Source organism: Meriones unguiculatus, assembly GCF_030254825.1.
Source record: "Meriones unguiculatus strain TT.TT164.6M chromosome Y unlocalized genomic scaffold, Bangor_MerUng_6.1 ChrY_unordered_Scaffold_23, whole genome shotgun sequence".
Lineage (NCBI taxonomy): Eukaryota > Metazoa > Chordata > Mammalia > Rodentia > Muridae > Meriones > Meriones unguiculatus.
Genome location: NW_026843709.1, coordinates 34,065,333 through 34,077,217, shown reverse-complemented (window position 1 = coordinate 34,077,217; position 11,885 = coordinate 34,065,333).

Here is an 11,885-nt window from a genome sequence, read left to right as displayed (position 1 = left end):
GCTTTTTATGTGATATATTATAATAACTGCAGCTTTTGTTTAATTGGCTTAAACAAAAGGGCTTGATTTTACTTTGTAAACTTAATAAAATAAATACCAAGATTTTATTTATTTCCCCCAAAGTTTTGAAAAACTGTTTTTTTTTTTTAAGTTCTTTGTTAGACTTTTTGTTAAGTTCTTTGTAAGACTGCCCAAGGCTTACTATTTTATTCATTTTTTTATTATTAATTATACTTTATTCACTTTGTATCCCCCCATAAACTCCTTCCTCCTCCCCTCCTAATCCCACCCTTCCTTCCCCTTCTTCATTCATGCCCCTCCCCAAGTCCACTGAAAGGGGAGGTCGTCTTCTTCTTTCTGATCTTAGTCTATCAGATCACATCAGGAGTGGCTGCATTGCCATCTTCTGTGGCCTGGTAAGGCTGCTCCCCCCTCAGGGGGAGGTGATCAAAGAGCAGGCCAATCAGATTATGTCAGAGGCAGTCCCTCTTCCCATTACTATGTAACCCACTTGGACACTGAACTGTCATGTGCAAAATCTGTGAAAGGCTTAATATTTTTAAATACCTGATAAATTTTAAAATATTTTATAGAAATTCACTCCAGTGGTCCAGGACCAAACTCAGAGGTGTTGATTCAAATTGTCTCATGTCTAAAAATATCTAAGTTACAGATAAACATACACACAGAGAAAGATATATAAGGAACATAGAAATCTGACATTGTCACCTTGGAGTAACCAGAATACCCAAATACCAGGACTTGACCAGTCCCTAGTGGACACAAGTTCCACAGATTCCAGAAGGAGTGGACCCCCTCATGGGTCCAATCTGCACAGACTCAAGAAGGGGCAGAGCCCCCATGGCCCTTTCTCCAGATGGAAAGCAGGCTCCAGCAGCCTTCTTATCGCAGAGAATAGGGTCCCAGCAACCCTCTTTCTTGGTCGCAATTAGAGTGTCCTCCAGATTCCCTTGACTAGATTGGAAACTCTCCAAGTTTCCCAGACCTCTTGAGCAAACCAAAACCAGAAACCAAAACAGAATCACGCAAACAAAAACAAACAAACAAACCAAAATATAAAAACATAGACAAAAAAAAAAAAACAACTTTAGTACCTGCTTTTTAAACATTTAAATATAAAAAAAAACAGTTTCTTGTAATATTAAAAAAGCAAACACTTTAGGAGTGAAATCATAAAGCACATTTATAATTTTATAAGTCAAAACAGACTTTATAATTTACCAGTGCAAAAAAATCCAATTTTATTATTATTATTTTGAAATTTTAATTTCTCTAATTCCCTTAATAACTAAATTTATTCTCTTTCTGATTGGACTTCCTCTTAGAGAACAGTAAAATCCTCCTGCAGTGGTGCCATATCTCCTCCAAATATGGCAGGGAAAGCTAAGGGAACAGAGTCTGCATGAGGACAGTCTGACTTCAGAGACTTGGCAGTTTCTTCCTCTGACTCCATTTTATCTTCATTATCTCACTCCTAAATTATTTTCTGCTCTCAAACTACACAAAACTGGTTGAGTTCCTTTATAAACATTTGAAATAATTTTAGAAGTATGGCTTTCTGACTGTTTGCCTGCTCTAATTTCCTCAAGTAACTCTTTAGCTTGTGAGATTCCTTTTCCTGAGTTTCCAGGTGAAGATAGCTTCAATCTGGAAATCAGGGACAAACTTCATTTACAAACTAAAGGGATAAGGGCATTTCTTCCAGTTTCTTAATTTTATTAGCATTGACTTTAAAGTCCTCATTAACATCTCCCTGGTATTTTTCTGCCCTGTGATTTTTTGGCCTGTCTACATTTTCTTTCTCCATGTGATGGGCTGTCATCAGGATGTACTTTCTTTCAGAGGCATCTGGAGCTCCAATACCCAGCTCTTCTCATGTAGCCTCTCATTTTTAAGGTACCTTGTTCAGGCACCAATTTACCTATCCTGCAGGATAGTTGAACAGGGTCCACCTGAAATAGGAAGTTTAAATGGGGAGACCAAGAGGGGAAGAATAGAGACAAGACAGATTCCTGATCAAGTCTCAGTCTACTGAATGTGCAAACAACACTTATAAAGCAAAGGGTACAAACAAAATATTTATCACAGTAGCAACACATCTGTACCACCTGGCAAGGCATCCAGGAATTCAGTCAAGGTTAAACAAAGTATGCTCTCTGGTTCCCAAGGTTACAGAGAGCTTTTTATCTACTTCTCAGGTTCAGAACACCCTGCATACAGAGACCGACAAGAACAGACTGAGACATGGAACTAACATGAGACCAGCATCTGGCAAGGCCAGGAGGCAGAATTCCAATTACCAGACTTCTTCAGAAACAAAACAATTCCTGGGACTGGTTTGGATGAAAGAGAGAAAGATTGGTGTCTGCAAAAGGATGACTGAAGTGCAAGATATTATATAACAGCTGGTGATATTAAATGATATTATAATATCATTTATATGATTATTATAATATCAACTATATGATATTATATGCCACTCTAATGGTGGAAACTCTCTATGAGAAGGGTTGCCTTGGCTGCCCTGGCTGGATGAGCAGCTGTGTCCTACTCAGTGATCAGTGAGCAAGATTCCTTGTCCTGGGGATTACAGTTAAAACTGGGTCATTAGGACAGAGAAATTGGTCAGTGCTATATGCATAGGATACAGGAGCAGCTGTGTTACTGGCTGTGGTCCTCCAGACAAACCCTCTAAATATAGTGTTACTCCCAGGACTGCTTTTTCAGAAGTGCTGCCTGAGATCATGGGGTCTGAGGTAGTTGGGTAACCACTATTCATGGCTGGGATTCTCTGCTCCATAATGAGTTCCTGGAAAGCATAACTTACACAGTCAAACTCTGCCCACCTTTAGCAGAATCTTTTCTCCATGTTAAAGGTCATTGTAAAAGTTGTCAACGTATTATTTTTATTGATTATGTGGGAATTTCATGATACATATATTACCATTCTTTTCTATTGCTCCCAGGTTCAAATTCCTATCTATATCACACAATTTTTTTTCTTTAAAATACTTCAATTGAAGTGTTGTTCATATACTCATTGACACATGATCATATTCTCAGTGCCAAGTCCCTTAAAGAAAACTGAGTTCATCATTACCACACACTGTCACTGACCGCAAGAGGAAGCCATCAATCCTGAAAAGCTCTACACATCATCACCTTGCTCACAGATTTTTATGTATTTATTATGAATTGTTCACTTTGTATCTCCTCTGTTGCCCCTCCCTCTTCTTCTTCCAGTCCCATCCAACCTCCTTCTTCTGTCCTTATGCCCTTTTTCTAGTTCCCTGATAGGGGAGGTCCTACTCACCCATCTATCTGACCCTCACTTGAAGGTCCCATCAAGTCTGGCTGTATCATCTTCCTCTGTGTGCTGATTACCAGGTCATTGTTCTACTTGTGTCCTCAATTCCATCTACTTATGACACTCTTCCTCCTTCTTCTCCTGCAGAATTCCCAAAGCTCTGAGGGAAGGTAGAAATTCATGGGAAAATCCCATTTAGAGCCGGGTATTTTAAGGTCTCATTCTGAATGATATAGGACTGTGGGCCTCTTTATGCAATCAGATTTGATATAGAAGGAAGCATCTCTATGGATCCAAGAACATGTCAGTGATCCTTCAGTTGAGGGGAGAGAGCAACATATTTTTAATAACAAGAGCCTGGATTGCGTAAAAATTTCCATATGATGGCCTGGCCCAAAAACTCAATTAAAGGCCACCCATTTTCCTTAGTGGAACAGTGGTTTGTTCACAATAGATGGCTTAGTGGAACTTCATAGCTCACTATAAGGAAACCTCCTAATAAGTGAATACATACCATATCTGTCGTTATGTATTTTAGTTAATTCACTCCAAATGATTTTTCCTGGTTTCATCCATTTTGCTAAAAATAACATCATGTCATTTTCTTGGCTGAATAATCCTCCATTTTGGAAATATTCCACATTTTTCCCAAAGGAGATTGTCAATCCTGTTCTTTAGTCCATGGAAGTTGCTGGAAATTTGATAATATTATTGAATGACAGACTATCAGGATAACTATGTTTTTATTAGCCTATAAGTCCCTCCATCTTCTTCCACTTCCTGGTGATTTGAATTGCAATGTCCCCTTGAAGCTACTCAATTTACATGTTGAGTCCCCAGTGACTGGAAAGGGTTAGGAGGTATGTCCATGTTAGATAATATTATTCCTATTGGATTATATTATAGGAGGGTGTGCTTTGAGTTTGATAAGCCAATGAAAGTGACCAGACAGAATGGAGTCTCTGTGTCTAGGTCGCTGTCATTTTATAATTGTTTATGGTGGTCTAAGCCTCTCTATTTCTGAATCTGCCTCTCTTGCTCTTTCTCTCTCTGTGTCTCTCTCAGTCTCACTCTCTTTGCCTCCTGCTTGGTGTTCAGTATCAAAAGCTCTCAATTCTGATTAAGGCTACAACAAGATGATTGCTTGCTGACATGACAACAGCAGAGATGGTCTTTGTAAAAATATAATCAAGGCCCCAATTAATTTTTTTTTTTGTGTGTGTGTGTTTGTTTGTTTTTGGTCTCCTACTTGTCTCTTGGATCTGAAATTCCTAGGTTGTAACTTTGAACTGAGCAGTTATTCATGTACTCACTAAATATACCTTCACATTATTATTGATATAAAAGGCTGGCTGGGTCTAGGTTTCCTTGGTGTATTGAGTCTTTAAGAGCAGGGAACATAGAAGGAAAATAGACAATTCCTGGCACTTGTTTGGCTGTAATAGTGATAGATCAGTGTATACAAAAGGAGGAGAATGGGGCAATAAACTATTTGACAGATGCTGCTGTTCCACACTAGTGTTGCAAACCCTTTATGAGCAGGGATGCCTTGTCTGACAGGACTGGATTGGCAGCTTTATCCTAGTCAGTGGTCAGTGAGCACTCCTCCTTGTCTTGGGCTTTACAGATAAAAATAGTCCTTTAGTACAGAGAAATGGGTCCATGTTATATACCTAGCACACAAGAGCAGGTGTGTTTCCTGCTGTGGTTTTCCAGACAAACCCTCTACACATAGTGTAGTTCCAGAACTGCTCATTCAGAGGTGCCACCTGAGCTCATGGGTTCTACTAGTTTGTGGCTAGGATGCTCAGCCACAAAATGAGTTCCAGGAAAGCGTACCTTACAAAGTCAATCTCTGTGTCCATTAGCAAAATCTCATCTCTATGTTAAAAGCCATTGTAAAAGTTGTCAACATATTTTTAATTGATTATGTGGGAATTTCATATAACATATATTACACTCCTTTTCCATTGTTCCCTGATTCACATTCCTACCAATGTTTCAAAATAAAAATTCTTTATCTTTAAAACAATTGAAGTATGTGTTTTTCATATACTCATTGGAACAGGATCACAGTCTCAGTGCCAAGTCCCTTAAAGAAAACTGAGCTCATCCTTGCTATACCCTGGTACCATCCTGAAGAAGAATCCATCTGTCCTGAAGAGATCCTTCATCACCTTGAACACAGTTTTTCTTATGTATTTATTTCTTACTAATTGTTAACTTTGTAACACCTCTGCTGCTCCCTAACTCTTCTCCTTCCAATCCCACCCAAACACTTTCTTCTAATCCTGTGCCCTTCCTAAAATTCCTCTTATAGTGTAGGTCCTCCTCCCCCTTCTATCTGACCCTGGCATATCAGTTCACAACAAGGCAGGCTGCATTATCATCATCTGGTGTCTGATTCCCTAGGCATTGTTTTTGTTGTGTCCTCAAGTCTCTGTCCCTATAACTCTCTTTCTGCCTCCTCTCCTGCAGGATTCCCAGAGCTCTGAGGAGAGGGAGAGTTTCATAGGAAAATCCCATTTAGACCTAGGTGTTTTAAGTTAACTCTGTGCATAATATGGGACTGTGGGTCTCTATATGCAATACCAGTTGATGCAGAAGGAAGCAACACTGTGGATACAAGAACATGGAACTTATCTATCAGGTGAGGGCAGAGAGCAATATATTTTAATAACAACAGACTGGGTTGATGGAAAATTTCTGTAGGATGCCCTGGCACAACAATTCAAATAATTCCATACAATTCCTCTGGCAGAAGGCTGGTTTGGTCACAATAGATGGCCTATTGGAACTTTATCCACTATATGGAGACCTCCTAATAAGTGAATACATACCATATTTGTCTTTAGGCATTTTAGGTACTTCAACCAGGATAATATTTCCTGGTTCCATCCATTTGTCTGAAAATATGTTAATGTTATTTTCTTAGCTGAATCATACTCCATTATGGAAATATTCCACATTTTGCCCAAAAGAGATTGTCAGTACTGTTCTTTAGAACATGGAAGTTCCTGGGAATTTAATCATTGTATTGAATGACAAACTATCACAATAACTATGTTCTTTTAGCCTGGAATTCCATCCATCTTCTTCCACCTGGTGGTGATTTGAATTGCAATGTCCCCTTGAAGCTCATCTATTTAAATGTTTAATCTCCAATGAGGAAGTTTCTGCGAAGGGTTAGGAAGTATGGCCTTGTTAGATAATATATTTCCTTTTGTTTCCTTAATTTCTTTCTCAGCATTTTTATCTTTTTTATTCAGGAAGGCTACTTTGCTTAAGGTGTTTATCAGATCTAGGTTTTTCCTGTTAGTATTTTTGGGGTCACCATATCATCTGCAAATATTGAAACTTCGATTTCTTCCTTTCTGATTTTCTTATTCGAAAGGTCTTCCAAAACTATTTTGAAGAGATATGTAGAATGGGTAGCCTAGCCTTGTCCCTGATTTTTATGGAATTGCTTTAACTTTCTCTCACTTTATTGTGATGTTGGCTATAGGCTTTCTGTATAGTGCCTTTACTATATTTAGACATGTGCATTGTATCCCTGGTCTCTCCAATACTTTAAATAGGAATGGAGGTTGGATTTTGTCAAATGCTTTTCAGCATCTAAGGAGATTATCATGAGTTTTTTTCTTTTCTTTCAGTTTATTAATATGCAAGAGGGAGGGTCAGGGGTTTTTTGTTTGTTTGTTTATTTGTTTTTTTGCTTTCATGTTGAGTCTGTTGATTTCTGTGGATTATTAGGGCTCTGAGACAGCTGCTGTGGGAGGGAATTTGACTGATGTTATAGTTTTCCATGGACATCACATGCTTCTGGCTTGGGCAGAAAATAGGATTCCACAGGCCATCCTGAATCAGAAACACAGCCCTTGTGTAGGTGGTTTAGAAGAAACTGCCTTCTGACTTTCTTGTTCCCAGCTAGTTTTTAAGTTTCATGTCCTAGCTCTGAAATGGCCTCAGAGTTTTACACCTGATTGGACAGGATCTCACAGTGGATCACATTAATGGATTTCTGTACATTGAACCAACCCTGCTTACCTGGGATGAAGCCTATGTGGCCATAGTGGATGATATCTTTGATGGGTTCTTCCATTCAGTCAAAGACATAAACTCCCTTGGTGTGATACTAACCAAATAAGTAAAAGAATTGTGTGAACAAAAATTCAAGACTCTGAAGAAAGAATTAGAAGAAGATATCAGAAGATTGAAAAATCTCCCATGGTAATGACTTGGCAGGATTATCATTGTAAAAATGGCCATCTTAACAAAAGCAAGCTATAGATTCAATGCAATTCCCATTAATTGTCAGCAGAAATCTTTACAGACCTTGAAAGATAAATTTTCAAATACATTTGGAAAAATAAGAATCCCAGAATTGGTAAAACAATGCTCAAAAATAAAAGTCTGCTGGAGGGAGCTCCATTCCTGACCTCAAGTTGTTATATAGAGCAAGAGTAATAAAGTCTGTATAGTACCAGCAAAGAAACAGAATGGTGGATCAATGGAACTACAAAGAAGACACATAAATAAACCCACACACTTATGGACACCCGATTTTTCACAAAGATGACAAAATCATACAATGGAAAAAAAGATAGTATCTTCAACAAATGGTGCTGGTCTAACTGGATATCTACATGTAGAAATATGCAAATAGATCCATACTCATCACTCTACACAAAACTAAAGTCTAAGTGGATCAAAGACCTCAACATAAAACGAGACACATTAAATCAGTTAGAAGAAAATTGGGGAAGAGTCTTGAACTCATTGGCATAGGAAACAAATTCCTGAACACCAAAAGCACAAGTGCTAAGAGAAACAAATAATAAATGAGACCTGATGAAACTGAAAATCTTCTGTAAAACAAAAGACACCAATATCAAAACAACATGAATGCCTACAGATTGGGGAAGAAACTTCACCAACCCTTTATCTGACAGAGGGCTAATATCCAGTATATATAAGGAACTAAAGAAAAAAGCATAACAGCAACAAATCAAGTGATCCAATTAAAAACTGGGGAACAGAGCTAAACAGAATTCTCGATAGAGGAATACTGAATGACAGAGAAACTCTTAAAGAAATGCTCAACATCATTAGCCATTAGGGCAATGCAAAGATGAAATTTCACTTTACAGGCATCAGAATGGCTAAGATCAGACACTCAAGTTACAACATATGCTGGAAAGGTTGTGGAGAAAGGGGAACATTCCTCTACTGCTGGTGGGAATGTAAACTTACACATCCACTTTGGAAATCAATCTGACACCTTCTCAGATAACTATTAATACCAATATCTCAAGACCCAGCCATACCTCTACTAGGCATATATGTAAAATATGCTCAAGTACACAACAAGGATATTTGCTCAACCATGTTTGTAGCAGTTATATTTGTAATACACAGAAACTGGAAACAACCCAGGCACCCCTCAACTGAAGAATGGATACAGAAATTGTGGTATATCTACAAAATGGAATATTAATCAGCAATGAAAAATAAGGAAATCATGAAATTTTTAGTTTTATGGTGGAAACTGGAAATGATCATCCTGAGTGAGTTGTCCCAGAAGCAGAAAGACCCACACAGTGTATACTCACTCATATAGACATATAATATAGGATAAACCTACTAAAATTCTACATCTAAAGAAACTAATCAAGAGGGAGGACTCTGGCTAAAATGCTCAATCCCCATCCCAAAAGACAAAGAGGATGGATATCAGAAGAAGGAGAAAACAGGAAAAATGTTAGGAACTTGCCACAGAGTTCCTCTGAAAGACGCTGGCCTGCAGACGATCAAAGCAGATGCTGAGACTTACGGCCAACTGTTGGGCAGACCGCATGGAATCTAATGAAAGAAGTGGGAAAAATAAGATCTGGAGAGGACAGGAACTCCACAAGGAGAGCAACAAATCCAGAAAATTGAAAACAGGCATCTTTCCTGAGACCCATACTCCATCCATGTAACATGCATGGAGATAACCTAGAACCCCTGCACAGATGGAAGTTCAGTGTCCAAGTGGGTTGCATAGTAATGGTAACAGGGACTGCCTCTGACATAAACTGATTGGCCTGCTCCTTGATCACCTTCCTCTGAAGGAGGAACAGCCTTACCAGGTCACAAAAGATGACAATGCAGCCACTCCTGATGTGATCTGGGAGCCTAATATCAGAAGGATGGAGAAGAGGACCTCCCCTATCAGTGGTCTTGGAGAGGAACATGCTTGAAGAAGGGAGAGGTAAGGTGGTATTAGGAGTAGAAGAGGTAGGGGGTTATGGGGGATACAGAGTGAATAAAGTGTAATTAATAAAAGTGAAAAAAATGTTCAGCATCATTAGCCATCAGGGAAATGCAAATCAAAATGACCCTGAGATTTCAGCTTACACCCATCAGAATGGCCAATATGAAAAACTCAAGTGACAACACACGCTGAAGATATTGTGGAAAAATGGGAATCCTCCTCCACTGCTGGGGGAAAGTAAACTTGTACAACAACTCTGAAAATCAATCTGGCACTTTCTCAGACAACTAGGAATAATGCTTCCTTTAGATCCTGAAATACTACTCCTAGGAATATATCCAAAATAAGCTCAAGTACAGAATGAAGATACTTGCTCAACCATGTTTGTAGCAGCTTTACTTGTCATAGCCAGAGCCTGGAAACAACCCAGATGCCTCTCAACTGAATATTAGATACATAAATTGTGGTACATCTACAAAATTAAATATTACTCTGCAATAAAAAAGGAAGTAATGAAATTTGCAAGTAAAAGGTGGGAACTGGAAAGATTCATCCTGAGTGAGCTATACCAGAAGCAGAGAGACACAATTGGTATATACTCACTCATATAGACATATAATGTAGCTTAAATGGACTAAAATCTGTACACCTAAAGAAACTACTCAAGAGGGTGGACTCTGACGAAAATGTTCAACCCACATCCCAAAAGGCAAAGATGATGGGGCATCAGAAGAAGAAGAAAACAAGTTAGGAGCCTGCCACAAAGAGCCTCTGAAAAGCTCTGCCCTGCAGACTATCAAAGCAGATGCTGAGACTTATGCCATGTGTTGGGCAGAGAGCATGGAATATAATGAAAGAAGTGGGAAATAGTAAAATCTGGAGAGGACAGGAGCTCCACAAGAAGAGCAACAGAGCCAAAAAACTGAGTGCAAGGTTCATTCCTGAGACCTATGCTCCAATCATGTAGGACCCATACCAATAACATAGAATCCCTGCAAAGATATAGCCCATGACTCTACCGTGTCCAGGTGGGTTCCATAGTAATGGGAACAGGGACTTCCTCTGACATGAACTGATTAGCGTGATCTTTGCTCACCTCACCCTGCATGGGGAGTAGCCTTATGAGGCCACAGAAGATGACAATGCAGTCACTCCTGATGTGATCTGATAGCCTAGGATTAGAAGAAAGCAGAGGGAGACCTCCCTTATCAGTGTCTTCAAGATGCATGCATGTAGATGGGGGAGGGAAGGGTGCATTTGGAATCGAGGAGGGAGGATTTTATGGGTAGAGACAAAGTGAATAAAGTGTAATTAATAAATACTTTTAAAAGTAAAAAAAAAAAAAAAACGGGAAAAAGAGAAATATGTGACACTTTTCCTCAACTAAGAGTCTTGGACACAGGAACTGTCAACTCTGGGTTGTGTGCTTTCAGCTGCCTGGATAGTGGCATGTAGGGCTTCTCAGCCTTTCCTCAAGCAGGCTGTCCACTTGACCATTTTAATAACTGGCTCCTGAAATTCTTACTGGCTTTCACCTGTTTCAGCACATCATTCTTTCTTTCAGCCAATCAGCACTTGAGAGATTCTTGAGGTTTCCATGGAGATGAGTAAACAAACTTTCCTCAATGTCCAGTATCTCTGATCCTGTGCTTATGTGACTTTTCTTACGAAAACCAACAACCCTTTATTTCATCCCTTTATCCAGATTCCACACCTTTATTCCTGTTTACTTCTGTGACTATGTCAGGTAGGAAATGAAACTTTAATGTTTACTTAATTGGAGTTCTTCCTAAGTAGCAAAGCTTCAAAGTGATGTGTGATTAAGGGGAATGTACGGAATGACAAGGTGGTCTCATACTCTGGTGTTGGATGTGAAATTTCATAGGTTTGACTATTAACTGAGGAGTTACTTGCTGACTCACTAAATGTGCCTCCACATTTTTACTGATCTAATAGGCAGGCAGGGTCCAGGCTTCCCGGGGGTATTGAGTCTTTAAGAGCAGGAAACAGAATAGGAAACTAAACAATTCTTTGGAATGGTTTGGCTTAAATAGATAAAGATTGGTGTATGTAAAAGGAGATCTATGGGGCAATAAACTATTTGACAGATGTTGTTGTTCCACACTTAGTGATACCAGTCCATTATGAGCAAGGTTGCCTTGGCTGACCTGGCTGATTTGGCAGCTATGTCCTACTAAGTGGTCAGTGAGCAATCCTCCTGTTCCTGTTGTTTACAGTTAAAACTGTGCCTTCAGGACAGAGAAATTGGTCTGTGTTATATGCCTAGGACAGAAAAGCATA